Source organism: Ovis canadensis, chromosome 17 (assembly GCF_042477335.2).
Source record: "Ovis canadensis isolate MfBH-ARS-UI-01 breed Bighorn chromosome 17, ARS-UI_OviCan_v2, whole genome shotgun sequence".
NCBI classification, from domain to species: Eukaryota; Metazoa; Chordata; class Mammalia; order Artiodactyla; family Bovidae; genus Ovis; species Ovis canadensis.
The window spans coordinates 27,773,333-27,800,359 of NC_091261.1; the positions used below are offsets into that span (position 1 = coordinate 27,773,333).

The 27,027-nt window shown below is 44.9% G+C and overlaps 1 long non-coding RNA gene across 2 annotated transcripts; it reads right to left on the minus strand.

The window, feature by feature from the left end:
- Positions 1–245: 245 nt before the first annotated feature.
- On the minus strand, positions 246–12,316 carry LOC138422404 (uncharacterized). Of its 2 annotated transcripts, XR_011249861.1 has the most exons (5): positions 11,961–12,316; positions 11,744–11,840; positions 10,745–10,851; positions 7,025–7,079; positions 246–624 (listed from the first exon to the last, which is right to left on the minus strand). It is a non-coding gene; the product is annotated as an uncharacterized lncRNA (long non-coding RNA). The 2 variants fall into 2 exon arrangements; XR_011249860.1 differs by lacking the exons at positions 246–624; positions 11,744–11,840; positions 11,961–12,316 and adding an exon at positions 4,566–4,649 and having other exon boundaries at positions 10,745–10,819.
- Positions 12,317–27,027: the final 14,711 nt, after the last annotated feature.

The window sequence follows — 27,027 nt, forward strand, 5'->3', positions numbered from 1 at the left end:
CCACCTCTTCTTAATATCTTCTGCTTCTGTTAGGTCCATACCATTTCTGTCCTTTATCGAGCCCATCTTTGCATGAAATGTTCCCTTGGTATCTCTAATTTTCTTGAAGAGATCTCTAGTCTTTCCCATTCTGTTGTTTTCCTCTGTTTCTTTGCATTGATCTCTGAGGAAGGCTTTCTTATCTCTTCTTGCTATTCTTTGGAACTCTGCATTCGGATGCTTTTATCTTTCCTTTTCTCCTTTGCTTTTCATGTCTCTTCTTTTCACAGCTATTTGTAAGGCCTCCTCAGACAGCCATTTTGCTTTTTTGCATTTCTTTTCCATGGGTATGGTCTTAATCCCTGTCTCCTGTACAATGTCATGAACTTCAGTCCATAGTTCATCAGGCACTCTATCTATCAGATCTAGTCCCTTAAATCTATTTCTCACTTCCACTGTATAATCATAAGGGATTTGATTTAGGTCATACCTGAGTGGTCTAGTGGTTTTCCCTACTTTCTTCAATTTAAGTCTGAATTTGGCAATAAGGAGCTCATGGTCTGAGCCACAGTCTGCTCCCGGTCTTATTTTTGCTGACTGTATAGAGCTTCTCCATCTTTGGCTGATAGAGGTATTAGAAATGGCCTAAGAAGAAAGTATTTAAATCAACATGTTAACAATAAAAAAAAAGAAAATGGTCAGCTTTGTGTCAACAGCCATGTGTTGACATTCCAGGGAAAAAATACCAGGTGGGCAATGACCCTAAGAAGAAGAAAGTGTGATGTGTTCAAAGAGTAGAACATTGTGAATACAGAACTTCATAGATTAGAGAACATGCTAAATCTTAACCTGTCTGGGTTTGACTGGGTAATTTACTGTGGCCACCAGACCAATTCTTAAACCCCCTTCACAATACTCTCAATAGCCAGTCGTCCTGTGCTTGAGTGTCCCCACGAGAAGGAAGCATCCATCCCAGATTAGGTTAAAAATATGAATTTGTTCCCTGGATTCCGGCTCCAAGAAGCTAGAGTCATGAATTATGATCATGGGTCTGCACTGGAGGAAAATTTTAGGTTGAAACAGAAGAAGTGGGACTTCCCTGGGGGTCCAAGGGTTGACTCCGTGTTTCCAGTGCCAGGGGGCCAGGGTGCAATCCCTGGTCAGGGAACTAGATCCTGCATGCAGTAAATGAAGGCCCAGTGCAGCCAGGGAGATAGCCCAGGACCCTGAGAGCACAAAGGGTATCATGTTGGAGGCTAATCTTAGGTTAGGGGAACGAAAAGAGAGAACTAGAAGAAGTTACTTAGATTTACCTATCTGTTATGTAGAGTGCCAAGAACACACAGCAGGACTCTAGGTTCATTACCCTTTTGGAGAAGAAAAATCTATGAGAATGTTAAGACAGCTCTCACAAACTTCCAACAGTTTTCTACTGCAGCACAATTCATGTCAATATCCTTGCAAACCAGTGGTTGCACAATAAGGTCAGCTGTACTCTTGAAAGACAACTGTGTGTTTGGGCTTCAGCGTGAGGTGGGAGTGACTTTCCTGTGGTATTTGTGGCATATCACATAGAGGAAGTGCAATGTATCCACCAATTTTACAAAAGTCTTTGATAGTAAGAGTTGACTTACACAAGATCTGTTATTGACTTGACTAAAAAATCTCAGTGGGATTCCCTGAAGATTCCACCATTTATATACTGGTATTCCCCACAGCCACTTCACACCACTGACAGTGTGAAACTGGCTTGAGAATTTATTTGTTCCAAAGTACATTAAGAAACCTACGTTTCAAGGTCTCAGGGAGGCACTTTCAACTTCACAACCCACAGGCCATTCTCTGTTAAAGCCATTTATGAGCTGTTATATGGTGACTGGGCTCCCCTGGTAGTTCAGTTGGTAAAGAATCTGCCTGCAATGCAAGAGACCCTGGATCAATTTCTGGGTCAGGAAGTTCCCCTGGAGAAGGGATCAGCTACCCACTCCAGTATTCTTGGGTTTCCCTGGTGGCACAGATGGTAAAGAATCCACCTGCAATGCGAGAGACCTGGGTTTGACCCCTGGGTTGGGAAGATCCCCTGCAGGATGTCATGGCAACCCACTCCAGTATTTTTGCCTGGAGAATCCCATGGACAGAGGAGCCTGGCAGGCTACAATCCATGGGGTTGAAAAGAGTCAGACACGGCTGAGCGACTAAGCACAGCACAGCATCTGGTGACTGCTAAGCCACACTGGGGCTTCCCAGGTGGCTCTATTGCTAAAGAACCTGCCTGCCAATGCAGGAGACACAAGAGACACGGGTTCCATCCCTGGGTAGGGAAGATCCACTGCAGTAGGAAATAGCAACTCACTCCAATATTCTTGCCTGGGAAAGTCCATGGACAGAGGAGCCTGGCCAGCTACAGTGCATGGGGTCTCAAAGAGTTGGACACAGCTGAGCGACTGAAGCCACCCTACTTGAAACAGCCTCCAAAAGACTTTGGACCATCTTGCAAGTTATAATACTGATAAGGGTGTGAGAAGTCAAAAAGTTGACCACGATTGCATGCTAACCCATGCAATGAGAATCCCGTTAGTAGCCAAAGGAAGTTCACCTCTGAAATACAAAAGAAACACCCTCCATTGAATTTTTCTTCTCAGAGGTAATGCTCTGAAAGTATCAAGGCAATAGAAAATTAAGCAAAAATCAATCAGGATATCTTAATGAGGCTGGTAGATGGAGTATGTACTTATACTCATATGTACAAAAACATACTCCTGGTTCTAGACCAAAGTAAATAAAAATCTACAGACCAGTACCATAAATATCACAGCCAACTTCTTGAGTCAGCTCATGAGGATCATCTGTTGTTCAGCTGCTAAGTCGTGTCTGACTCTTTGTGACCCCATGGACCTAAGCATGCCAGGCTTCCTTGTCCTTCTTCATATCCCAGAGTTTGGTCAAACTCATGTCCATGGAGTCAGTGATGCATCCAAGCATCTCATTCTCTGTCGTCCCCTTCTCCTCTTGCCTTCAATCTTTCCCTGCATCAGGGTCTTTTCTAGTGAGTTGGCTCTTTACATCAGGTGGTCAAAGTATTGGAGCTTCAGCTTCAGCATTTGTCCTTCTAGTGAGTATTCAGGGTTGATGTCCTGAACCCTGAGGATCATCGAGATGGTCTGGTAGAACTTTAATTTAAAGGGTAAGGCAGATTTACCACCATGCCTGGAGTTCAGCCAGTATGACAGAACTGAAAGGATGTCAGTTGGGCCAACCAAATGTCAAACAGGAATGTCAACAGGATGTTCTTGAAATTGCCCCATACTGAGCTGAGGTGGGACACCTCCAAGGAGTAGGACAAAGGACTGTTTTCAAGACTTGCTTGAGCATGACCTTTATGATGGCTTCTAGCCGTGGCAGCTTGGCATAGAAGCCTGCCGGCCAGAAGTAAGAAAGGGAGCCAAGCCTTCTGAGCAGAGGCAGATGACAGCTGGCTTCATCAGCTAGCCCATCTGGAAAGAGCCACCAGCCCTGTGAACCAGGCCTGGTCTTGTAAGCTGCAGGTTGGCCCTCGCCTTCTATATAACGCAGAAGCAGCAGCCACTTGCTTATCAGTGTGGTGTAGTGATTCGGCATCCAGCTTCTCGACTCAGACTACTTGAGTTTAAATTCCCTGTTCATCATTTACTAGCTGCTTGCCATTAGGGCAGTTTTTTTAACCTCTCTAAATTCATTTCTTTATGGGAATAATGAGCATGCCTACCTTATAGAGGATTCAATGAAATTGTATATGTTAACTGTTAGAACAGTGCCTGGCATATAGTCTGTGATTAGTAAATGTTAGTTTTATTATCAGTCTCTATGGCTCCTCCCAGGAAACTAGAGCTCACTTTATAGTCTGTTATTAACAAGTCTGTGTTCATGTTTCTGCCATTTACGAGTAAACCTAAAGGTCAAATTATTAAAAATTTTAGTATCAGTTCCTTCCTCTGTCAAATGCAAATAATACTAATTCATAGGTTATATGAAGATGAATGAAAATAGTCATAAAACACCAACAATAAGGTCTGTACACTGCTGTGTGTGCTGCGTGTGTTCTTAGTCACTCAGTCATGTCTGACTCTTTGCAACCCTATGGGCTATAGCCTGCCATGCTCCTCTGTCCAAGGGATTCTCCAGGCAAGAATACCAGAGTGGTTTGCCATTCCCTTCTCCAGGGGATCTTTCCAATGCAGGGATCAAGCCCAGGTCTCCTGCATTGCAGGTGGATTCTTTACCACCTGAGCCACCAGGGAAGCCCCTCTATACTGTTGGGGCTCAGTAAATTATAGTTACTCCTATTAAACCCTGATGGCCTAGCGTCTGGCCAAGCAGAGCTGTGCCATAGAGGTTTCCGTGATGAGAGCAATGCTCCATATCCCAGTATGCTCAATGTCGCAGCCACAAGCCACTTGTGGCTATTGAATGTTTGAAAGGCGAAGACGTAAAGAACTAAACTTCTAATTTCATTTCATTGTAATTAATTTGCATTAACATTCCACGCAAGGCTGGTGACTAGTGTATTGAGCAGCACAGGCTGGGCTGCTCAGTCCTCATTTTGTCTTCCCATATTCTGTCCGGGTTCATGTCACGTCCGTCTTGCTTCCATTAGGATCTGTCTCTCCCAGGGTTGGACAAGGATATGAAACCTAACGTCGGCAGGTTGGTGGTGTGGCATCATAGAAAAAAGAACAGTCAGTGGGTCTGTGGGGACCGTCCCATTCCAACTCTGCCTGCTATTCTTGGGCAAGTCACTTAAGCTCATATTCAGAAGGAGAGTTGATACTGGCATGACTTCAAAGCTCCCACCCATCACATGATCACCACGGGCAAAAGTAAGAAATAGCACACAAACTTAGATTACTTTTTTGGGGCTATGGATTGTAGTTAGCTGCGTTTAGTGTCTCCCAGATTTAAAGGAGGTATATTTAAGTGTTAGCCTATGAACTAATATAAGTGAATAGACAGGGGTAAAAAGGAAATTGAGGACAAAGAGAAATTAACCTTGGAGCGAAGAAAAAGGTTGTAAAAAAGAACAGTTGTTGTGTGCCTGTCTGTGTTCCTGCTATATCCTTATGCAGATATATGGCCTTCCAACCGTGGGCGTAAAAGTGAAGTACTGGGGAATGTTTGACTGATAAGGACTTTGGGTACATACACCCATAATGTGATTTCTTGTCTCCGGCTGAGTAACCGGCTGAGTACAAAGAGGAAAGGAAGCTCTGCACAACAGATCTCCTAGACTCCGCCTGAGTAGAAAGAGCGCAGAACAGGGAGCCTGGAAGCCCAGGTTCCTTCTCTGGCTCTGTGGTTAACCAGCTGGCTGGCCACACTTATCCTGGTTTACTTCTCTGGTCCACAGTTTAATCATCTGTGCAGTCAACTGGTTGGACTCTACTCCCACAAGGATGGAAAATCTATGATCACGGTTAGTGCCCAGAAATCTCCAAGATGCTTTTCTTTCCCAGGAGCCCAAAGTATAAGAAATAACAGCAGCTAAAGAAGAAAACAACCCCCTCCCCCACCACACACACACACACACAGAAACATAATTTTTAATCTGCTGAAGATCAAGGCCATGCCCTGTTGGATATGATTTCTCAGTGTCTATCTGAAGCAACTACTTGTGAACCATAGGTAATAGGATCCCACTTGGTTATAAGCATAATTCTGACTGACTAGCCTTGACAGTTCCCAAAGAATTTTCTAGATTTTTTTTTTTAAGAGACAGAGCACAGTAATTCCTCAGAGTATCAGGCTCGTGGTGGTTGGACTTCCCTGGTCATCCAGTGGTTAAGATTATGTACTTCCAATACAGCGGGGCATGGGTTCCATCCCTGGTCAGGGAAGTTCAACATGCCTGGAGGTGTGACCAAAGCAATGTGGCCAAAAAAGAGAGAACTCATTTCAGAGCAGGATGATGGGGTGTGTGTGTGTGTGTGTGTGTGTCTGTGTATGAAGGGAAAGTGAGAAACCTCACCCCCTGCTTCTAAAAATGGCGAAATATAGAATACACACAGTGGTCATCTGGGACCAGCTAGTTATTAGCAAGAAAAAACACTGAAGTTCAGAATAGGAAAACCAGTGGCTAAAGAAAACCATTCAGGATAATCAAGTTTATTATTAATCTATCTGACTTTAAATCATCTTGCCTCCACCATTCTTATAGTCTCTTAAGTCCGCAAGTTGTTTTGAAACTCGGCCCCTCCTCCTCTACCCCTCTCCCAAGGCTGCTGGAGATAAATAGCTTTCATTGCTCTCCCCTCCCCCCATCTCTTCTCACATTCCTCTCTAGCCATGTCGATTCTTTCCTGAGAGGAGGGTGGGAATCTCTGCCCCACCGGTCCACTTGCCACTTGGACCCTGTGTCTAACAACAGGAAGTACTGGTTTTAGAGCCACTCAGAGTGATTCCTCCACACACACAAACAACTTTCTCAGACCAGAAGTCCCCTGGAGGCAGTACTAGCTGGACCTTGACCTCTAATAACATCAGGATGAAAGCGAAGAGACTATAAAGCCAACCAAGTCCGCTTTCCACGTTAAGTCCTGCTGCTTGGCAGCTTTGCAGACTCCTCTGCATCCAGGCTGATTACAGGGGACACCAGAACAGTCTTCCCTGCAGTTTCTGCTTCCTGGTGATAGCCTGTCCCACTGACCTCCCTTGTTAGGAGAGGATCCTTTTCCTTTGTTGGGACCCTTGTGACCAAATTTATGGCTCTTTTATGAGGTTGGCAGGTGCTTTAAGTGAGGGAGGAAAGAAGTGGCCTGATTTGCATAGAGTTTCAGTTCAGGAAACAGGGAAGTGGAAGAATTTATCCACAGTCATTTTCTGCTAAAAGCTTGCAAAATTCTTCAGCCACCATTGAGAAGAAACCTTCTCCCTGCTTCAAGCCTAAATTTCTGGTACCTCATGGCTAGAAGGGATTTTGAGATCATGAAAACTTCTACTGGTAGGAGAGGGGGCCTAGAGAGAGAGAAGTTAAATAACAGGACCACAGACCATGGATTTCCCCAGGGCTCACCTCTCTGTCCCTTTGTCTCCTTGATCATCTTCAAAAGGAATCTTCTTCCGTGGGCCTAGAAGAAAACAGTACGTGTCTGAAAGACACGGAGGAGATTGGCAATCTGTCTGCTGGCATCCCTTTCTTTCTTTCAAAATATTCAGTATTCTGACTTTGCCCAGGAAATAGAGATGAAGAAAAGAGCATCAGATATCATTTTGAACAAAACAAAGCAAATAAAGAAAACTGCTTTTAAAAGAACAGTGTGAGTGTCTGTGTGTGTGTGTGTGTGTGTGTGTGTGTGTGTGTGTGTGTGTATGTCCAGGGCCATATATCTTTTTGGAGTTAGCTAAATAAAAATGTAAGCAGCCTTCTCATTAAGTGAAACATAGAACAAGGCCTTCTTTCCCTATTTTAGCCTTTGAAAACCTTAAAAATCACTGCGGGGACGAATAATTTACTGTACCTCACACCCTGGGTCTCTGTCTGCCCTACATTCTTCAGGATCATCCAGTCTCCTCTAGGCTCCTCTCGGCTCTCCCTAACCCTTGTCAAGTTGTCTTCCTTCCACTATTAGTCACTCTAATAAACACTCCTAATAAACACAAATTCAGGGTGCTGCTTTAGGAAAGACCTGCATTAACTTTGTCATCTGTCCTGGGGAAACCCAGCTGAGATCTCGAACACATTCTGTTGAAAGCTGCAGTATAATGGACAGATTTAGTGTGTATTTTCCTGTTAAATGGAATCTGCATTCCTAAGTGAACTAAAAATGCTTAATTATTAATAAGTCCCCCAGGGATTGGTGACATTTGGAATGATTTTATCATGCTGTAGATATTTAACAACATAATGTGTGTGGTAGTAACTAATGCAACTTCTTTCATTTAAAAGAACATTCCCTCCCAATTCATTCTGACTTATATGCCGCATGGGTGAGTCCCTGAATATCCAACCCCAGGTGGAGGCAGAGGGAAACTCCTGAGGGACAGGATGGGATTGAAGCTGAGGCTGCAGTGCAGGGGAGACCCGGGAAGGGGCACCAAGGAGTTACCCCCTGAGAATAGAATTTTATTTGGGGTAGATGACAAATGAAGGGGTTCTGTTGGGTAGAGGCAATGGTCGCCATGGATGGAAGTTTCTGGAAAGATCTCAGATCTGGGGAATCACAGGACTAGTGGCAAGCTTCCAGTTTTGTGCCAATTTTCTGTGTGACTCTGAGCACATTACTTAACTTCTCTGAGACAGAGTTTTCTCATATATTTGGCAAGGATAATTATATACCTCTGAGCTGCCTTTCTGAATTGTATGTATGCAATAGACATCAGGAAGAGATTAGAAGACAGGGAGGAAGGAAATATCATTTACTAAGCACTCTTTCTGTACCAGGGCTTGTGTTCAATATCTTTACTAACATGAAATCAGTTAGTATTAGCAAAAAAAAAAAAAAAAAAAAAATCAGAGATAGGCCTGATTACCCATTTACAGAGGAGAAATTTGAGGCTCAGAGCTTTTGCCTAAGGTCACAACGCTAGTGAGTGGGGGAGCCAGGCAGAAAACCTAAAGAGATATGGTATGTATTTGAGTACACAGTATGCAAATGGAAAATGGGTCACAACCTTAAAGCTTAAGTAGAAATATTCAGTCAAACATTTGGTTGACTTATACATAATGACATGCATTATCACAACATATGAACATTCACATGAAATTTCAATTATTTTGTCATCAGTCTATTTCCCTGCACAGTTCTGATACCAAGGAAGAAAAATGTCTAAGTATAGTGTCAAAAATAGGTGGTTAAATAAATGTTTAGGAGGTCTTGCCATTAGGTTTATACAATCTTGGTTAGTACAAACGGACCAATCATGTGGAGCTTTCCACCCATCACTTCCCTGTTCTAGGGGCATCACTCTGAGTGGTCTGTCTGCCTCCAGTGGTAACACTTGTCTCTCTTCCCTTTCTGCTCAGCCCTTGGATTTGCTCAGGACGCTGGAGATACCCTTTGCACACTGCAGGTCCTGGTTGGCAGTGTTTGGCCTGGAGATGAAGTTATCAATGGCTGTTTATGAGAGAGACAAAGTGGAGCAGGGCTCAGAGAAAGAGACCAGAAGCCAGAGCCTCACCTGCTCCCTCGGTGACCTCCCTTTACCTCTTCATGCTTCAGTTTCTCCATCTGTTCGTGGAAAGAGTGACACATGATACCTGGCTCTCAGAGTGTCAGGAACATCTTTGTAAAGTACTGAGAGATGGTCGAAAGGGCCTGAGAGACTGCTTCTCTTTACGTGGTCAAATAAAACTTCATCCGATGGGCAAAAAGTTACAGACCCCGTGTATTTTTTTAATTGAAAGAGGTTTTTGTACCTGAAAAAGTATTTGTATTTCTTTATTTATCAGTGAATGTTGTCCCATGAAACCCACTGCAATGGCAGCACCTAAATATTCATTTAAATAATAAACAAATAAGCCTAAGCATAATGCATGTGGCTGCTAAGATCTAATGTTTTTAATTTTCTGTGAGCTTTTGAGTTTATTTTCTTTTTTACATAAATTCCAGTATACCTGTCGGATACTATCAGTATTTTTCCCAGTGTTCAGATAATCTGTTACTTTTAAACTTTATTTATTTATATATATTTGACTGTGATGGGTGATAGTTGTGGTATGCAGGGTTTAGTTGCCTGACCAGGGATCAAACTCAGGCCCCCTGCATTGGGAGAGTGGAGTCTTAACCAGTGGACTATCAGGAAAGTCCCTGGCTGCTAATACTTATACTAGTTTTCTGGCAGTGCTAGTGGTAAGGAACCTGCCTACCAGTGCAGGAGACATAAGAACAGGTTCAATTCCTGGGTGAAGATCCCCTGGAGGAGGGCATGGCAACACACTCCAGTATTTTTGCCCAGAGAATCCTATGGACTGAGGAATCTGCTAGGCTACAGTCTATGGGGTTGCAAAGAGTCCAACACGACTGAAGCGACTTAGCACACACACACTACTACAAAATGCATTTCTACTACTTTTCACATTCTTAGTGTGCTTGTTCTCACCACACACACACGATAGATTAGCAGTGAGATGGTATCACCACCCCTATTTTACAGATGAGAAAACTTAAGCCAGGAGAAGTAGATTGTCAAGTCCACATGGATAATTAGGGGCCGAGTAAGAAAAATAAGTCTCCTGTCTTCAACATCTGGCACTTGTCCCTCTCAACCTCACTTTGATCATTCTGAGGACTATTTTCCCTTCCTGCTCTTGTACATCTTTTGTTCTCCACTTGGACTGATAGAACGGGGCTCTAGGTGCCTTCTCTTGCTTCTTCTCTGGGAACAGAGCCCTTTAAATCTCTGAAGTCCTCAAGCAAGTTTTGCAGTAAAGTGAGAACTCAGACATGACTGCTTGTTAAGCTTGTTCCTCATCGCAAGGCACCAAAGAAAAACCTGCCCCAAATCACATTACTCCCTGGGACTTCCCAGCTGCTCTAGGTGGAGGAGCCGGTCAAGCTGCATCAGTCATATCCGGGCTGAAAGAGCCAAGTTGTGATGCTCTCGAAGGCTGGAGTTTGCTTTGTATGTGATTCTAAAGTGTATCCAGGCTCAAGAATCCAAAGGGAAAGTGTGGGTTGAACAGCGAAAGAACACTTTAAGTGGTATTGTTTTCTTCCTGTGGGGAATCAAACTGCAAAGGTTAGCACAGACTGTTGAGGACACATGGAAAAGCCACAGCTGGCGAGGCACTTACCCCACTGTGCACACACGTTCAAGCGTGACTGGCTCTTTGCATGCCCTTTGCCAATCCAGGCTGCTTTACAATTCCTTCCAAGAAAGTGCTCCCTGCCTGGTACCACTCTGCAAACAAAGTCCTACTAACAATGAGACAAAGAAGGCTGCGAAGGCGAACCCCAACACAACAGCCCCGCTGCTGCCTGTGGTCTGGCTGCTGAAGGTCAGAGAGGACGAGCGGTCTTGAAGATGCTGCCGTCTGCACCACTCCTGCCAGGCCAGCAACCCTGGGAAATCGCCCTGTGAAATGAGCAGCTCCTGTTCAACAGCAGACTCCCAGCTGCTCCCCACCTCCATGGCTGCCGTCGGACATGACAGAGCAGCAGGCCCAGCCTGGCTCGGCTCTCACTGCTGAAGACCTGGCGGGAGCCCAGGCTGGCAGGCACAGTGGGCAGAAGCCTCATGGGCAGCCCAGGGTGGCACCGCCATGCTCCTACCTGTACCGTCTCCTCCACCTTTGGCTGGATGAAGTGAGTGATTTGAGGTTTGGATGCCCTTGCCAAGCGTGTCAATTTCCCCTCGACTTCCTGAAGAGCCCACGCACCTTCACCCATCCTAAAACCCCGCCTGGAAACAGAACAAGACAGAACAGCCAGGCCAGCCCTCCCCCCAGGAGCTAGAAGGGCCAGTACTGGCCGGGAGCCAGGCTCTGAAGAAACGGCAGAGGGCAGCGAGAGGCGGTGGGTGGGGCAGGGAGCCTGGCGTTACACATCCAAAGCCTAATTTTGGATCAGAATCATACTTGTAGTCAAGCCTGAAAAGTCACTGAGGTCCCCAAATGAACCCACAGCTTTGAGGTGGATCCGGGGCTATTCCTCAGCTCTCACACGCTCACTCGCTGCTCTCCCTAGTTCCAGAGACGAAGTCAGGCTTGTTTGGATTTTCACTGGTATCCTTTTAAAGCAACCTCAATTGTCTCTTTGCCTCCTGCTAGCTGAGGGCAGGGCAAATTTCCCACCTCCGTCTCTCCATGTTCGCCTTAGCTGAGATGCTGACTGAAAGCCGGGATCCCTGGTGCTCCTGCTTCCTGAGTCAGACCTAGGACACGCCACCTGCTATATTAAAATTTAAAAAATTAAAAATTTTTTAGCTACATGTGGCCTGTGGAATCTTAGTTCCCCCACCAGGGATCAAACCCCCGCTGCCCCTGGACAGCCAGTCCCACACCATCCTACTTCGAGGTGACACCAGGCCGGTAGGGTGAGGGCAGCAGCGGGTGACCGATCGAGCAGACACCTTCCCCTGAGCAGTGGAAAAGACCCTCTCTGACTCAGTGGAGAAGAGAGGAGGCAGCTGGCCCCTGGAGCCGCGAGAGGGACGCGGGCTGCTCGCTTGTCTTGCGAGGGCGTGGGCACTGCCTTCGGAGGATTTGCTGCTGCCAGGAGCCGCCTGTGGCCCCCGGGGAACTCCGGGTATCAGGACGCTTGTTTGCAGAGCCGGCCGGCCAGCCGCCCGGAGCAGGAGCAGCTGGTTGTAATTATGCATCGCAGCTTCAGAGGAAGTTGCTGGCTGCGGATCCTGTGCTGGGCCCGGCTGCACACTGGCTGCCGGGCTTCAGGGAACAATGGAGATAGAAACTCGCGGGAGCAGGGGAAGGGGAGGAGGAGCAGGACGAGGGTGAAGACGGGCAGAGAGAAAGGGCGCGAGCTGTTCCCACCGCTCCCCGGGCTGAATCCGGAAAAACCCGGGGTCTGCACTCCGAGGACCCCCGGCTCTCATTCCCAGACTCACAACCCAAGTCTGCACCCGTCTGGGAGCAGCTTCCTGACTCTTTTTCCTTTTTCTTTTTTTTTTAAAGCTGTACCTGCTGAACACCGGATTTCGAGAAGCGTGCTTGGCTGACATGTTGGAGAGCACTCCTCAGCCTGTTTAATCTAAATTGACTGCATCTTTGTAGCAGCTGGCCACAGAGAAAAACAAAAGAATTCTTGATGAAAAAGGCACTTCTTTCCTGACTCGAAAGGACGGCAGCCACAGCAGCAGCTAAACATTTCGTAGCATGCTACACACTGCTGTTCAGATGTGGACATTGAGAGAGAAGGAAAAAATGAACTTTACAGAAGTGAAATGTGGGTTAATTAACAAGTTGGGGTTTTCTCCCCCCACCCCGGATGGAGAGAAACGTATTCATGTCTGGTTCTTTATACTTTCCAAGATTTCTTCACCGTTTCCTAATTAAAGTGTAGCTGGAAAATGAACACAGGGGAGAGGGTGGTAAACAGGGGTGGGGGTCTGTCTTCCTGGTGTTTCATCTGGAGCCCCCAGCCTCCCACCAGCAGGGATCTGCCCTCCCACACACAGACACTCCCATCCATGTCTGTTCCTGTTTCCTTCCTCAAGTCCGTCAGGAGGTTGCCCGCATCATCTGCACGGCTTGGAGTCCCCAACAAACTACTCAGCATCCTCTGTTTTTGCCAGCTCAAGGAACAACTCCAAGGCCCACGCAGACCAGCAGACACGCTTGAGATTCCTGTGGGCTCTGGATCACCCCTCTCCACTCACAGCTCCTGACTTAAGTCACTTTAAAAGGGGTGGGGGATGTCCTACCTGATCTTGGACATCCTTGATGTGTAAAACCCACAGCCCCACACAATAACCCATGATTGGCTTGGGCTGGTCAATGACAAGGCCATTCCGATACCTTTCCCCCTTGTCCACTGCCTTGCTCACGATGGCTGGAAGTGCTGTCAATCAGGAGGCATGAGTGCAGAGCTGTGCCAGCCTGCGTGTGGGCATGGCAGCCTTGCTCCCAAGTGATTAATGGAACCTCGTGATGACTCTTTGGGCCTGATTGCTAGGATCTCCTTATTGCCTGGGTGGAGATAGTATAGCGACGGTGGGAAGAAGTTTTCTAGTGGAATCCAAGTAGGCCATATTTTTTCTTCCTTTTCTTTCTCTTTCTTTCACATGAGGTTCAACATTTTGTAAACACACACACACTGTTGATTCCTAGAGCCAAGCCGGTCAGTTCAGTAGCCATTAGTCATTGATGGCAATTAAAATTAATTAAAATTAAAGAAAATTGAAAATTTAGTGCTTCAGTCATTCTAGGAATATTTTGAATGCTCTGCAGCCACGTGGGCCGGAGGCTACTGTATTGGACAACACTGAGTTACAGAGCATGCATGCATGCTAAGTCAATTCAGTTGTGTCTGATTCTGTGCAACCCCATGGACAGAAGCCCGCCAGGCTCCTCTGTCCGTGGGGATTCTCCAGGCAAGAATACTGGAGTGGGTTGCCATGCTCTCCTCCAGAGGATCTTTCAGACCCAGGGATCGAACCCAGGTCTCCTGCATCTCCTGTGTTAGCAGGCAGATCCTTTACCACTGGTCACCTGGAAAGCTTCCATCATCGCAGAAAGGTCTATCAAACAGCCTTTCCCAGAGCATCTATTTCCTCTTGTATCTTAAGCATTCCTGTACCTTTCAGAGTCCTCTACCAATAATTTTTACAAAGTGAAACTTTTTTTTCCTTTAACAACAACTTAACTCAAAACTCATGAACTCCCTTTAGGCTTCTAAGAGAAAGTTCCCCAGCTACTGTACTGATTGATAGAGCCTTTTCAAATAGTTGAGCAGGATGTGGGTTAGCAGACACTGGAAAGGACCTCAGGTCAGCAGGATTAATCTCAGGCAGTCCTGACCCTTACCTATTCCTGTAGATAATTTTCCTAGGCAGTCCTAATTCTAGGTAGAAGAAGATAGTTTTTGTTTAGTCGCTAAGTGGTGTCCAACTCTTTGTGACCCCATGGACTGCAGCACACCAGGCTTCCCTGTCCTTCACCATCTCCTGGAGTTCGCTCAAACTCATGTCCATTCAGTCGGTGATGCCGTCCAACCATCTCATCCTCAGTCACCCCCTTCTCCTCCTGCCCTCAATCTAAGAAGCTACTACAGGCTGCCCTGTGAGTCAAGAAAGATACCAGGGCATCTCCATAAAAATTTGCACAATAAATAGGGAGTAATAGCTCTTTTAGAACTACAAGGTAGACCACAGAACAAGTTCCTGGTAGTGGGGCTTTGAAGTTGGGTGGGAGATGCAGGGAGCACTTTGATGCAGCTGGAAGCACCTTCAAAGCTTCTAAGGGGAGAGATTATAACAACTACCTGTAAGGATTGTTCAGGTCCTTTGTGTATGTGTTGGTGGGGGCAGGGACTGGGCCACACAAAAAGTAAACAAATAAACTGAAAGCTCAGCCTGAAGCACTGTTCCCAAAATAAAAACCAAAGGAAACAAAGGATAGAATATGTAATTGAATGCTTTTGCTGGAAAATTAAAAATTCCACCCCAACTTTTGTTTTATTTGCTGCCTTGAATAGAACCTTGGTGGCAACTTGTGAATCCTTTCAATGTCTAAATATCCGTCATTTCAGTTCTTTTTTGCAAAATTTCCCAATCCTTTTTCTTCTCATCTTTCATAGGAAGGATACACTTCGCATCTGATGAACAAGTCAGACAGCGTGAATACAGGCTTTATCCTGAGCCCCTCTCAATTTAATTTAAGATGGAGGCATTCACAGTGCAGGCTCCATGAACATGTTATTATTCACAAATTCTTCTGAACTTTTCTTCTGCTCCATTGTGGTGAGGGTATGGGTGGGTGACAACACATTCCTGGAAGCAGATTAACAGGATATTACCAAAGTCACTTTCTGAGTCCAACCCGCTTTGTCACAAAGCAGCTGTGAGCTGTTACAATCACAAACCTGGGCTACCAAAGGCCCGATGTTTCCCATTTTTCAAGGAGTAAATGTGGACATGGCCTTGATCAAAAGTGAAAGCTGAATCAGGGAGGGAGAGTGAAAAGAGCCAAGGCTCATCAACTTTCCAGCTGGAAAGTTCCAGAGGGTAGTGGTTAGAAATGTCTTAGAGTAAGAGATCCTGTGGCTTCCCTGGTGGCTGAGACAATGAAGAATCTGCCTGCAATGCAGGAGACCTGGGTTTGATCCCTGGGTCGGAGAGATGCCCTGGAGAAGGGAATGGCTACCTACTCCAGTATTCTTGCCTGGAGAATCCCATGGAGTCTCTACAGTGCCTATCGCTACATTCCATAGGATTCCAAAGAGTTGGACATGACTGAGTGACTAACACACACAAGAGATCCCAGCCCTTCTTTTTCTGTTGGGGGAGTATGGGGGGACTGGGGCAAGGAGTTCTGTTAAGGTTATCTCTCCTCAACAGGGATGCAGGGAGACAGTCCGACAGAAGCTGCCAGCCTGGGTACAAATAAAACTTGGTCCCCCTTCAACCTTCTCCCATGTCCTGAGCTGCACACATTGTCTGGGGAGAAGCAATTCCAGGTCTAAGCAACACCTCTGATAGGATGCTTTGGCCCCTTTCAGAGTCACTGAACCTCCTGTGGCAGCTGAAGACCCTTGTTCTTGGGGCTACAACTCTGACCTCTTCTTACATAGAAAAGTGAAAGTGTTAGTTGCTCAGTCCTGTCCAACTCTTTGCAACCCCATGGAGCCTGCCAGACTCCTCTATCCCTGGGATTCTTCAGGCAAGAATACTGGAGTGGGTAGCCATTCCTTTCTGCAGGAGATCTTCTTGACCCAGGGATCAAACCCAGGTCTCCTGCATTGCAGTCAGATTCTTTACCATCTGAGCTGCCAGGGAAGCCCTTCTTACACTGCAGACATCCTCATTTAAGCTGGAGATGGGGCAGGGGTGGCGGGAGGGGAGAGCTGAATGCTGTCCTCGAGCTCCCTTACTGGTGGAGGCAGCCCCACTGTGTCACTCAGAGAGCAAGAAATGGTACCTTGATCTTGGATAAACAAACCCCCTGAAAGTGAAGCTCCTTCATAATGAAGCTGGCTGTTTTCTTTTTATTTAAGTCTCCATAAATCATATGCACCAGTGTTGGCATGAGTCATATGGCTCGGCAGCAAAGCTCCTGCTAAGCCACACAGCTGCACAGGACAAAAATACCTCGGTGAATAGAGCTTGTTTGTCCTGCATGGTTTATGGTATAAATACAAAATCAGCAAAAATGCAGGGGTTCCCCAGCCTTTGAGTCTCACAGTCCCTTGGCTGGCTTCTCTGTCCCTTCTGCTGCTCTATGTCAACCCACTTCCCCACTTCCTTGCTTTTGTCAGGAAAGAGAAGGCTCTGATCAGACTGATTGTCTGATTTATTGATGAGCAACACTTGGGTGCGTGTATGCTCAGTTGCTCAGTAGTGTTCAACTCTGCCACCCCATGGACAGCAGCCCACCAGGCTCCTCGGTCCACTTTCCAGGCAACACTCCTGGAGTGCGTTGCCATTTCCTCCTGGTATCTTCCCGACCCAGGGATCGAACCCACGTATCCTGAATTGGCAGGCAGATTCTTTACCCCTATACCGCCTGGGAAGTCCTGGCCAGCACTTTAAGAGAGTTTTAATATAGAACCTGCACCACGTAAATGTACTTGGTCTTTTCATTCTAATGGAAAAATGGCAGACGTGCCCCTTTGTGAGAGGACTTGCAGGTGGAGGGGATGACCCGGATGCAATGCAGTCGTGTAACCCCAACGATGCGCTTACCCTTGGTGGATTTGGGGGCGCCTGGGGCATCAGAGATGCTGTCTCTCTGTTGTAGATAGCTGTGTCCTTTCAGACACTTGTCTGGTCAGGCTCAGATCCAGCCCCTCCAGGCCTGATCTGGGACTGCTGGAGTGACCAAGTCAGTGGAATCCTTTCTGCTATAACCCAGGCTTCCTCCCCACCTCCCCCGCCCCAGGTTTTTCCTCCAGACCTCTCCCCCACTTCTCTGGAGCAGCAGAGATTGGCCCTGAGGGTCCTTCTCCCTCTTTACAGACTCTGTTTTAGAGCTGCCAGAGTCTTGTTTTCAGGCAACCTGCTTGTATTCCTCTGGTTCATATTTAATAGTTTTACACTCTCACCGCTTCTTTGTCCTCCTTGCATGGGTCCTTATGATGTCTGTGTTATTGTCTCATTGGATCATGAAGTTTCTGACACTAAAGAGTGCCCCTGGAATGCATTTGCCTCCTTAATGGAGAGTGTACTGAATGTAGGTCACCATATCTGTTAGGTGGCATGTCTCGTTTACCTTTAGATTACAGTACCATTTAATATGTACTAAATTGCTTTGGTTTTAAGAGATGTATTTTTTTAATTAAACACATATTTTGAGTTCTGACATCTGACATGTTGGGCTTATATATAAAGTGTTTATATAATTTGCCTAAGTTTAGCGAAATATAAAATACACTAATGAATGATAGTAAATCACTCTACACATATAAACCTCTGTTTATTTGTGGCTAGACTAGAAACAGCCTAAGAGTTTTTTTTTTAATTTTCAGAGCAGGAATAGAGAACAGACATGTGGGCACAGGGGAGGAAGAAGAGGGTCGGACAGATTGGGAGAAGAGAACTCACATAGAGACACTACGAAGGGCTCCCAGTTGGCTCTAGTAGTAAAGAGTCCACCCGCCAATGCAGGGGACGCAGGAGACTCGAGTGAGATCCCAGGGTCAGGAAGATCCCCTGGAGGAGGAAGTGGCAACCCACTCCAGTGTTCTTGCCTGGAAAATTTCGTGGAGCCAGATGGGTTGCAAAGAGCCTGACACAACTAAGCGTGTGTGCACACACACACACACACACACACACTACCATGTGTAAAATAGATAGCTAGTGGGGAGCTGCTGCATGGCATAGGGAGCTCAGCTTGGTGCTCTGTGATGACCCAGAGGAGTGGGATGGGAGGAGGGAGGGAGGGAGGCTCAAGAGGGAGGAGATATATGTATACAGATCGCTGATTCACTTAGTTGTACAGCAAGAACATAACATTGTGAATCAATTATACTCCAGAAAAAAAAAAGTGGAAAAAAAGGACTTCACAGGTAGACACATAAAAGAACACCCATTAAAATGTTCTACTTGTATGTATTTAAGAAAAAAGACTTCTTTTTTCTAACTTTCCAAGTACTATTGCTTCTGGATTTGCTTCTCCGCCACACACAGGATAAATTCCTGCCTTTAGGACAGATTTCCAGCCACGTTTCTGCTTTGGGGCTTTAGAGGTGGAAACCAAGGAGAAAAGTAAGAGACAAGATGTCTTTAGTGATCATCTTTTCTCTTTGAACTATCCGCTGACTTCCTCAGGGAAGCCATCATCTCACGTGGTGAGAGAGAATGGATTTCAATGTCAAAGGGAACTGGATTTGAATCTATTAGCTTGTGACCTTGAACAAGCTGCTTAACCTTTCTAAGTCTCACTTTTCTCAGCTTTAAAAACTGGATGATGATATATATTTCCTAGGTTGGTTGTGAAATGAAAATGCTTAGCCCAATCTCTAAAAGGATATTCGATAAGTGCCAATTCTCCTCCTATTTGGATCTTAGCTTAGACAACAGTATCAGATAAGTCATATTTAGAAGATTATATGAGGAAGTATTTCTGTCCTGTCCCCGTCACCGGGTAAGGTAATTAAGTTAAGTCATCAATTAGAATGTGCATCTAAAAAGTTACATTCATCTCACATGGCGGATGCCCCAGCCCTAAGCCACTGCCCTAAGCATCTTCTCTACTTACCACCCCTGGTCACATGAAGTCAGCCCTGTGGGGAAGTGGGCAACAAGAGTACCAGTGAGGCTCCCTGTTGGAGGAGGACCATGTGAGGTGTACACATGCCTGTCACAACCAACCCCATTGTGTACTATGTTTTGAAGACTATGGCAACTATCTGCCACCCACCCACACACATCCACTAAATTTCTACTTACGTGGCTTCCCAGGTGGCGCTAGTGGTAAAGAACCCACCTGCCAAAGCAGGAGAGGTAAGAGACGCGGGTTCGATCCCTGGGTTGGGAAGATCCTTGGGAGGAGGAACTGGCAACCCACTCCAGTATTCTTGCTGAAAAATCCCACAGACAGAGGAGTCTGGCTGGCTACAGGGGGTCACAAAGGGTCGGACCTTTTAAATTGGGAATTTAAAAAGGTGACGTTGATCCCATGTCCATCTGGAGCACATGTGTTCATACTAAGTCATTTCAGTAGGGTCCAACTCTTTGTGACACTATGGATTATGGATTCTCCAGGCAAGAATACTGGAGTGGGCTGCCATGTCCTTTCCTACTCCAGGGGATTTTCCCGCCTCAGGGACTGAAGCCATGTCTCTTTGTCTCCTGCATTAGCAGGCAGGTTCTTTACCACTGGTGCCACCTGGGATGTCCACCTGCCAAACCCATCACTCTGGCTGGGGCACACAAAAATTGCATTGGTTAGACTTGAGTCACAAACCTCCTCCTGGAGCAAGGTGTAGAGATTGTCCTACCTAAACTACAGGGACAGAGAATGAGTTTGGGGAGGCTTGCCAAGATAAAAAGACGGTTTCTGAGCAGACGAATGCAATAGGTGCTGACTGCAAGCTACTATAGAACAGAAGATACTGTGGGAGTGTTAACACATGCGTCCAGGTTGTCAGCTGTGTATCAGTCAGGAGACAGAAACTCCCCTACTTATTTTAACAGAGAGAATTTAATATAAGGAATTTATAACTAGATACAAGATAACTAAGTGTAAAAAGAGGATATTAAGATCCTAGGGTTGCGGGGAGGGGGCGGGTGGTGAAAGGAAAGAAGATGGAATTATGAAAATCTAGAAGCTTGGAGATGCCATATAGAGCTAAAACTCAGACCCCTGAGGATGGGGTGTGCTTGGCTGGAGCTAGTGACTAGGGACGCACATGTGTCCGGTTCTGCAGTGTCGGACCACCTAAACACTGGTTGTACTGGCTGCCATGGGAAAGAACTGCTTCTGCGAAGTGGAGAGGGGTGACTGAGGAGCTGCTCCAGGGCATGGCAAACAGACCTGAAGTCAGTAGGGAGCACGTGGGAAGGAGTTAGTCCCTTCTCCTCCTCCAGTTTTGTAGGCTTCCTCTCATACCCACAATTCTCAGAACCTAATGTAGAGCTGTAGGCAAAGAAGAAACATGGTTTGTAGACTCCCTATCCAGCCTCATAAGGCCAGGTGTGCAAAGGAGGCTTCCCTGGTGGCTCACCTAGTAAAGAATCTGTCTGCAATGGAAGAGACCCCAGTTCGATTCTTGGGTCGGGAAGATGCCCTGGAGAAGGGATAGGCTACTGACTCCAGTATTCATGGGCTTCCCTGGTGGCTCAGATGGGAAAGAATCTGCTTGCAGCGTGGGAGACCTGGGTTTGATCCCTGGGTGGGAAGATCCCCTGGGGGAGGGCATGGCAACCCAGTCCAGTATTCTTGCCTGGGAGAATCCCATGGACAGAGAAGCCTGGTGGGCTACAGTTCATGGGATCACAAAGAGTTGGACACGACTGAGTGACTAAGCACATGCAAGGATGGGTGTGGAGCAGAGGGGCAAAGACTGCCTGACCTGGAGGTCCTCACCTTAGTGTGTGGTGTTTCCTTCCTTAAAGATGAGCAGACAGTAAATGGACCAAAGACATGGAAGTGTGGGTGGCGCTGAACAATGCTCAGGAGCTCCTATTTCACAGTTCCTACTTCCTTGGGCAGGGCAGACCTGATATCAGGCGGACTTTACCAGGTGTGACCGTCAAATAAAGGGATGGCATAAAGCATTTCGTTAACCTGAGTTATTCTCTCAGGTATCCAGGCTACAAGTAGGTCAGGGTTTCCCTTTTCTCTCTAGGCTGTAGGTAGTCAATGTCTTAGTAATTACTGAGTCATGTTGATCAAAGTTTAGCTGAAACTTTCCTGATGACTAAGCATACACAGCCTTGCCAGAGGACAAGCCAGGGTGTTTATACAAAATGTCGGCCTTTTTCCAAGGTAAGATTCTTCTCTTGGTCAAAATTTCTCACTAACGCTGTTGCTTGAGATTAGCTCTGAAACGCTGAAGTTTTAGACAAATTGAAGTTTTCTAGTTATTCTCACCATACTAGTAGGACTACTTTGGTCCAAGAAAGTTTTGCGTGTATGTTTGTGCTTAATAAGACCAGGTAGAAAACTCACATTCTGTGTAAGTAATAAATGTCAGAACATCAGGTACAATTTGATGAACTTTAGAAGAACAGTTATTAAGCAATACAGCCCTTCTCTTTGCTGCAACAAATTATGAAGACTTCACTCTTCAAAAAAGGAGAAAAGCTGAACAGCACTATGAAACCCTCAATCCATTTTTGGTTTATTATTAGCAAAAGGCTGTCATCAAAACTATTTTTATGCCTATTAATAAATGAGTCATAAATAACAGTTGTTCCCAATCAGAATATACTTTCAAGGAAAAAAAATTATGGAGAAAGAAATTTATTGTCGTGACTTGGAGCCTAAAAAAAAACAGTAAAAAAAAAAGGATCCTAATTTATTTCAAATAAGTGCTTTATAGTTTTCAAAACACTTTCACATCTATCTTCCTATTCAGCCCTCACAGGAACTGCATGAAGTAGGTAAGATTTATCTTTCAGTTTTACAGGTTGGAAAAAAACAAGAGAAGCTCAGAGAGGCTTAGTAATTTGCTCAAGTGGTGAATTGTGGAGCTGGGTCACAAACCAGGTCTTCTGAATCCTGCATTGGCCCTCTTTACTGCTTCTTTAACTGTATGGTCAGATTTCAAAAAATATGTATAAAAGGAAATGATCATAGCCTGCTATTTCCTACATATGTCAAGTAGACAAGATCTAAACAAGATCTCTCCTATTAGATACACCTACAAAATTTAACTTACTGGTAATTGGGGAGCGAGGTTTGGAATTTGAGAAGAATGCTATAGCTAACATTTATTGTTGTTTAGCTGCTAAGTCGTGTTTGACTCTTTGTGACTCCATGGACTGCATCTTGCCAGGCTCCTCCGTCCATGGCATTTCCCAGGCAAGAATACTGGAGTGGGTTGCCATTTCCTTCTCCAAAACTACCCAAAAGGTATGTTTTTTTAAGCCTCATTTTACAGAGAATAGACAGAGTCTCAGAGACTCTCCAAAGTCACTTAACCTACTGGTTAAGTTACAGAACAAGGCTCAAGTCGAGATTTGTCTGATCCAAAACCCACACTGGTCCCTGCTCTTCGGTGCAGGCTCAGATACCCGGGGACTGCCCCAGCAATAAACGCTGATCCATCTTGTTCTCCCAGACCTGCCCAAGCACACAGTATCTAAATAAAGAGGATGAAGCCACAGTCTAACACAATGCAAATATAGCCTCATCTGGGAAAGACATGAACTTCAGCTTTGATTTGCTGAGTCATCTTGGTTAAGACCCTCCTTCACATTCTTTCTCTGTTAACAGGAAATGACAATATCAGGGCTGTCTTAATGGCCATTAGCCCCAGATTTCTTTCCATCAGGGCTTGTCATCACAAGGACACCCCACTGACGAGAAAAGCGAGCCTTTCTTCCCTTACTTTGTCTAATATCCTAGAATGCAAGATGTCAACTGCTATGCCAGTTATTACCTAATTGACAATAGTGGATAATATTTTTTTATATTGCAGCCCCAAAGGCAGACAGCAAAATTCAATGTCGGCATGAGCAGTGGTGTTTTTTGAAATATTCAGGCACAACATATTTCCCAACAAATAGTTCAGTTGTTTTTGCTAGCTTTGTGTTGTCTTCCAAACATACCACAGGCATTAATCCATATTATGGAATGGAGCTAAGTTATTTTCAAATTATAAAACTGAAAAGTGCCTGAAACCAGAAAACTTATTTTTTTTCGGGTACTCATAACTGAAAAAGAGCTGAATTTTCTTTTTCCCTAAGATTTTTTTTATAAGGGATTTGCTCTTAGGCGGATGCTTGTTAACTGCAGCTCTTTTTTTTTTTTTTTTCTGACCAACTTTTAATGTTCTGAAAATTAGGGCTTATGATATGAAGAAGGCACTAACAAGTCCTAATCTGGGATAATGAGCTGGATGGATAAATGAGTACGTGGCCACCACCAAAAGATCATCATGGCCATAGATTTGCCCCCCTAAATTAAGTATAGATGTAATTACCTGAACAGGCAGCAATATTCCCTTAGTGCTAGACTAACAGTCTGAATTTATTTTATGTAATATTCTTTCCAATAGCAATGTCTATTAAAGACATCTGGTAAAGGTCTGTAACGTTTATTCCGTGGATAGGCAGCATAAGAGAGTGCTTTAAGAATTCTGTTTTCAGTTTAATGTTATAGGCTGTTAAGGAGAAGGTTTATGGGTGTCGCATTATTGGTTGGAATTTGACTCAAATTGAAATTGGGCCCAATAATTTACTTATCCTTAATATTATGAAGGGCTTTTAAAAATATTTAAAAGTTTCACTAAACAAGAATATTAGTATAACTTAATGTTTTACGTGCAGTTCTCAAGCCCGTTCAAAACACTTCCTAATCACCAGGTTTCAAATTCACATGTTAGCTTGTCTCTCATACTACAGGGCTTTTAAAAATCAGAATTTTATTACATCAGGTCAATATTTTAACCACAAGAACAAAAAGAGATACATATTTGCTGAAATGTTTGTGTATAGATGAAAAAGAAAAAAATCCCATATGCCATGGACCCTTCTTTAGGGTTTGACATGCCGGCTTGAGCCACAGGGGAGGTGAAGGGTAGGGAGGCCTGGCCTGGGTAGAAGCTGCTGTATTCACACCACTGCCAAGTAGAAATGAATCACCCTGCCCACTGGCCAGGCTTAGTATCCCTGCAATTTCATTTTAAAATCTCAGTGATCAAGACGAAAAGAAAGCAATAAAACATATCAAAGTTCCCCTCGTGCACTTTGAAGAGCCCCCCGTTCTGCCTGCCTATGGCCTTGACACCTCTTTCGGTATCACTATTAGTAACACAAGGAGCAATTCACCACTGTCAGGGAATTTGGCTATTTCATCACCTACGTGGGAGACCTGCATAACTCCATGGTGATCGCTGTCTAGAAAAATTATGTGGCTCCTTCGTGCACTTTTTGATTGAACAGTGATAACTCAGATAATGCGTTATCTCATGCCTCTCTTGGAGAGGAACCTGCTCTTTTTTTCCCAGAGCAGTGAAAGAAAGACCTCGTCGAGGCATTTAAAGTGACATCACCGTGCCGATTCCCCCCTCCTTACAGTCAGTGAGAAGCAATTGCTGGGCTAGATTAAATATAGTAAAGGTAAATCTCTGTGACAACTCTTTCAGCTGTTTAGAGCTGGTGCTAATTGTTCATCAAGCTCTTAGAAAAGGGTAGATGAAGCAATGCCCAAAATGTAGCTGATAACACTTATTTTATAATTGCATATTCGTATCTGCCAGGGAATCCACTGGCTTTGCCATTTATTCCCTTATCTGTCCATTCATCCATCAATCCATCCATCCATCAGACCCTCCATTCATCATCCATTCAATTACTATTTTAAAATATTTTATTTATTTATTTATTTTTGGCTGCGCTGGATCTGCGTTACTGTGCTCAGGCCTTTCTAGTTGCAGCGAGCCAAGGCGACTGTTCATTGTGATGTGCGGGCCTCTCACTGCAGAGATTTCTCTTGCTGAAGACCACCAGCTCTAAAGCACAGGCTCGGTAGTTGTGGCACATGGGCTTAGTTGCCCAGAGGCATGTGGAATCTTCCTGGACCAGGGATCAAACTTGCGTCCCCTGCATTGACAGGTGAATTCTTAACCACGGGACCATCAGGGAAGTCCCCATTCGTTCACCATTCATTCAACACATACTGTGGCATGCTCACTGGATGCTCAAGCTAGGCACTAGTGATTCAGTAGTAAGCCAAACAGATGGTGTTGCTTTTCTAGGAATTACTGTCTATTGCAGAGATAGAAATTAAGTATTTACAAGTGTGATGAATATTGGGAAGGACATATGCAGGATACTGTAGAAAGCATGTCACAGAAGAACCTAACCTCTTCAGAGGAGACAGAAAGACTTCCTGAAAGAAATGATGCTTCACTGGAGACCTAGACAATGAAGGACTGGGGATGGAGCCCCTTTGGCAGAGGAACAGCAGGTGCAAAGTGTCTGAGGCAGGGAAGAAGTGCAAGGCAACCACGAGAAACTATGATGTCCATAATGGATGGAACATGGACAGGGAGGGGCAAACTGGTATCAGAGAAGCTTACTAGTGGTGCACACTGACCCATGAACAGCAAACTAAAAAAAATAATAAGGCCAGTGAGATTTTATTAGAACATGATTCTAGAGGCATAAGCAAGCAAGTAAGTGAAGTCGCTCAGTCGTGTCTGACTCTTTGCAACCCCATGGACGGTAGCCCACGAGGCTCCTCTGTCCATGGGATTCTCCAGGCAAGAATACTGGAGTGGGCTGCCATTTCCTTCTCCAGGGGATCTTCCCAACCCAAGGATCGAACCTGGGTCTCCTGAATTGCAGGCAGATGCTTTGAATCTTAAATAATATTTTATTATGTATATAATACATACTGAGTATATGTATGTCTATAAAATATGTATATATATACTATATGGTGTCTGTGTATGTATACATATAGGTACTGACACATACAGTTTTGATGACTATATTCTTATTAAGCTATTCTCAAACTATGATTATTAAACTATAGTTTAAGTGAAAATAATAAAATGATCATACTTGTATCCACCGCCCAGATTAAGGAATGGCTCTCTATAATGTGGTTTCTTTTTTTTTTGGCCATACCATGCAGCCTGTGGAATCTTAGTTCCCTGACCAGGAAACTGGGTCCTATCCACTGGACCGCTAGGGAAATCCTATATCTCTGTAACTTCTAAGACACACTTTTTACCCTCTCCAACACATTCCCTCTCCTTCACATTTGTTTATAATTTTACCACATAAGTGCATATCACAAAATACCATATTGGTGTGTGTAGTTCCCTGAATTTTATATAAATGCAATTATATTCTAGGTATTTTTCTGAGACTTCTTTCTTGCACAAGATATGTTGAGAGTCATTTATGTTGACGTATACACATTTCCTTTTCCTGGCAATAGAATAGAACTGCAATTTGGAGCTAAACTTCATGATGAGAAGCAAAGCAGCATGCTTTTTGCAAATCTATAGGCAATTCTCAGATATTTTTTTATTCATTAGTTATCGCTGGCCTTCCTCACCCATCTTCATTAAGTAGCTGTGAAGCCAATAATGAGCAATGTATTTACTGGATGCTACCTGATATTTTCAAAAACCTCTGTACTTTATGCCATGCAAGCATGTCATCACATTTAATCCTACCACAATGGTAGGAGGCAGGCATTCCCCAAATTTCCAGTTTCACAAGTAAGGGAATTGAGGTCTAGAGAGATTAGGTAACTTGGTGAAGTGTCCCTTTAGG